The following is a 4,679-nucleotide window of genomic DNA, read 5'->3' as shown; positions in this document are numbered from 1 at the left end:
GCCGTGGGCGAAGGAGTCGTCCCCAGTCAGTGATGTATTTAACCAAGTAAGGTTATATCTAAATCTAATATACTTCTGGAAGCGAAGACTAGCTCGAGGGTCTGGGTAGCGTAACTGGTAAGCGCGCCGCACGGCAAGCGGAGGCTGCGGGTTCGAGTCCCGCCCCGGGCCAGTTCTTTTATTCCAGAAGATTCTAAATTTATTTATTGATTTATTTATTTAATTTTAATTATTAATTTAATTAAGAGATGGCGCCTAACGTCTACCTCTAGTGTCAAATTACTTTATTCCAATCATTTAATTAGCCATATTATAGCCCGATATTTAGGCGATCGTTTGGTGATGTATTTACTACTCGGGCTATGAGTTGTTGATGTTTATATATATATATACCATGTAGGGACGCTTGAAAATAGACAACATCGCACACACAAATAGGCAAATAAGTATTGAACAGGTGATTTACTGTTCACATACAGACAAGGATCTGGTGGATGCATATATAGGATGATCAATTAGTGGGGCCCCCCATTTTGAAGAATGCATCGCTGAATCTAACATAGCATCAATTCAATAAGAGTCCAAATAATGTCCTGGGGTATTGTGAACCATGTGGTGTTGATCGGAATCCACAGTTCATCTTTGTTTTGTGAGGGTAGAAGGGTATTCACCTAATGTTCAATCCTATCCCACAGATTCTTGATTGTTGAGAGATCAGAGAATGTTCTGGCCAAGGAAGCAGCTGCACACTTTTCAAAGCATTCAAGCTGGTCTAAGCTATATATGGTTGAGTGTTATCCATTTGGAAAAGTGCATTTGGGATATGATAGTACTGTGGACCATAGCACCTTTTCAACATAGCAGTGTGCTGTCAGTGTTCTTGTAATGTGTACTAGAGGTGAGTGGCTACTGATGTTGATAGCACCCCAAACCATGACTGCATGCTGGCAGGCTATGCAGCACTCAAAAATTGCAGCAGGATCCACCCAATGGTCATATCACCTGCAGATTATCACACAGTGATCACCATTGGACAGACAGAATCATAATTCATTGCTAAACACTGTTCCATTTGGCATCCCACACAGCTCTGGTGAGACACCATTCCAGGTGGTGATTTTCACCACCTGGAATGGTGTCTCATTTTTAAGGGTAAATGTTGTAATGGATGGCTGGACAACAAACCTGCCACACCCAATTGGCAGGACACTATCCACATCAATGTTGGATCATTCAAAGTTCCCTGTATAGCCCACAAAATGTCAACAACTGTGGACAGTGGTTCTTTTACAGCATGATGTCAGATGTAATGACCCATGCACTCAGATGTCTGTCTCTATGCTCCAGTCCCCCTATGATGTTACACTTTTCCTTTCTGAGACCACTGTCTCCAAATGCAACCAATGGTTGTGGCATCATAATGTTTTTCTTTTGCAATATGGCACAAGGACAAACTGACAGAATGAAGGTCTGCAATGAAACCTCTTTTTTTGATGAAATTTATTGAAATTGCATACAATGACATCTTAAAGGCATCAGCATCCCTTGTTCCTTCACAAGATATGGTAACAGCTGAACAACTCACTTTTCATAGCTGTGACAATGTTTTGGATGATGGCTTCATAGGCTGGTTGTCTGCTTATATCCTGTGTTTTGTGGGGTAGGCCTTTTGTGTGATTGGCCAGAAATGCAATTGTTTGCATAACTCACACATGTTCCTATCCTGCAATTTGCACATCATTGCATTCATATCACATAGTGTGGCATTTTCTCAGTCAGGCAGAGTATATTTGTTTGAATATTTCTAAAAATTTTAATAAAGTACAGTGGATTATACTTAATTGGGACACATTGGGACTAATCCATTTTGGCCCAATTAAGTGGCTGCCCCAATTAAACAAACTAATAATAAATTCTACAATGAAATATGTAATACATAGGTAAATAAATAAGTAGGTAAAAAATAATAATTAGGTTCTGTACCTATTTTAATGCTTTATTAAACCAAAATACAGAAAATATTTGTACTATAAATTTGCCAGACTCACAACAATAGATAACTGATTTGCATAATGCTAGTGTTGCCAAATATTAGTAATGACGTAAACAAGAGTTGACCATTTGACCATTCCTGATCAAACAATTTTTTCTTTCTTTCTTTTTAGTTAAAACATGTTCTAACTAAACAGGGAGGAAAAAAAGGGTTCATCCAAAATTCATTTTACACACCTTTGAGCACAGTCTTCCTTTGAGCACAGTTTCCTTTACTTGGAGATGGGTCACTTTGGCGGGAGTGTCTGTAGAATCCATCAGCTCGGTGCTCATCTCAACAATCAGATGGCTGCTGTCTGAATGTAGATGTAATTATGTACACAATACCTTCCAAGAAAACTCTAGCTGTCTTCCAACTCAGTCGAGAGACCTCAAAAAACTGTCTGGCAATCTTTGTCCCTTCGCTTTTGAGGGAATCGTCCAGTCCAATCCACAGTAGGGTCAGTAACTCACATTCAGGTCCATCTCAGATGAAATATCCATGTGATACATCCTACTATGCTGACCTCCTCTAGACAAACTGAACTGCCCAAGCAAAAGACAAAATCACTTTGTCTCTGCCAACCGTTAGACCTACACAACATTAGCATACATAGTGCGTACATATTTTCAGATTACTAAAATATTAATATATCAAAAATTGCTAAATTCCTTTTCTGCTACTGTCCCAATTAAGCAATTAATTATGTATTAATTTATTAGTTTTCTTTTAGTTCTTTGAGATTTGGCCCAATAAAACAGCTGCCCCAATTAACCAGTGTCCAAATTAAGCAGAATTCACTGAATATAGAAATGTTTATATTTTATATACTGTATATAGTTATAACAATTTTATATGTAGCATTCAAAAATGGCAATTATCGCTAATTCTGTGTCCATGAAATTCGCTATATTGAATAACACTGATGATATGACACTGATCAAACTGCACAGATATCTACATCACTGACATACAACTGACACATTACTAATGTGTAAAAACGAATCTTAAGAAACCAATATATTATTATTAAACTTTTAAGAAATGTATCATTAGGAGTATTATCTGTATTATAGACCAAGTTAAGCTAAGTTTTGAAGGAAAAACAATCTTATACAGTGGTACCTCAGGATACGAAATTAATCCGTTCCGAAACTGAGATCGTATCATGAAAATGTCGTAAGGTGGATCATCTTTTCCCATACGATTACNTACAATTCTCTATGGAAATATATAAATATATTTTTTGCCATTTTGGATAAACCAGTGTTCTTTAATGTTAGGTCTGCAGAAATTTCCTGCTAATCCATAAAAAATTTTGTAGACTGGCAGGAAATTTTGTAATAACAAAATAAGATTTTAAACTTGTAATATAAACAGTTTTTATTTATTTTTTATTATTGTAATTCTTTAAATAAAGTTAATTATAAATTGAAAGTTTATTAAAATTATTAAATAATACTATAATTACTATATAATAATAATTAATAGAATTCATAAAATAACTAGCAATTATTTATTGTGACATTGTCATGATGCTGGATTTCAATTTTTAATCATATTTTTAATTTATTCAATTTAAAATATATTCTCTCCACCTCAAATTAGTAGTGTCTTGCCCCTGTACATCATACTTTTCCTGTTAGCAATAGAGTTGTGACAGTCATCTATGTAATGCCTTTCAGAGAAAAATTTTGAATTGAAATAACATGACTTTCAGTACAAACCAAAAGTTTGCATATAGTTAATCGGGGCCTCCTGCCCTAAGCTTTCAATATCTGATCTCAACTTTAATCTACCTAACTGATCTCAAAATTAAGGAAAGACAGTCAGACAGACAACAGTGGGGAATTTATAGGTCTACAATTTTTTCAAATTGCAGCCCATTTACATTTATGCATAATATTTATCAAAGCATCAGTCTCATATTTCCACCACCCCTTACACCCTTGCTGTTACACTTAGTACACATTGCAGTATTGAGTCAGCTCACTAAATGGTGACTTGTAGCAAAAATTCTTATTTTATTGTGACCATGCGTGATTCAAGAGCGAGTGGCTGATGTGCAAAGAAAAGCAACACCATTGCAATACACAGTAATCAGTGTCTTGTTATGGCCAGTTACAACAGTCGTGTGCACCACCCATGTCTAAGAAGTTTAAGTTTAAAAAATTTATCTTTAGCCTTCTGCCAGTCTGCAAAATATTATTTCTATTTTTTCAGTCCACAGGAATGAAAAGGTTGAAGAATGCTGGTATAAACAACAAGAATCACAGAAAAAGTTCATAATTTAGATTTTCAATATTTGTATTTATTACTATTAAATTTTACATTTAGTTTTAATTTTATTTTTATCCTCCTTCTTATATTTTCCGAAGTGACTTGATCTGCTTCCATGGTAACAACCTTCCTTTTTTTTTCTAAATTTGTATTCAGTTTAAAGAGTAAAATAATGTTTTTTTTTTTTTAAATCTTTTCTGTGAAATGTAGAACATTCCAAAAATTTTGTAGGTTAAATATTAGATCATATTTTTCAAAAACATCAATATTTCCTTTTTATATTTTAGTTTCAAGTAGAAATAAAATTACTGAAATGTAGACAATCTGATGTTCTAAATTTAAAAATATCAATGTTGGATCATTCAAA

General features: G+C 34.6%; 1 protein-coding gene across 2 annotated transcripts in view; it reads right to left on the bottom strand.

Moving 5' to 3' along the window:
• LOC111640823 (hemK methyltransferase family member 1-like) overlaps positions 1–4,679 on the bottom strand; it is a 20,367-nt gene that overhangs the window by 9,649 nt on the left and 6,039 nt on the right. The gene's annotated exons all lie outside the window — the stretch shown is intronic.

Source organism: Centruroides sculpturatus, unplaced genomic scaffold (genome assembly GCF_000671375.1).
Source record: "Centruroides sculpturatus isolate CEXI.00-Female unplaced genomic scaffold, Cexi_2.0 scaffold1522, whole genome shotgun sequence".
In the NCBI taxonomy this organism is placed as follows: Eukaryota; Metazoa; Arthropoda; class Arachnida; order Scorpiones; family Buthidae; genus Centruroides; species Centruroides sculpturatus.
The sequence above is the reverse complement of the archived record's forward strand: the minus strand, read 5'-3'. Positions and strand labels throughout refer to the sequence as shown.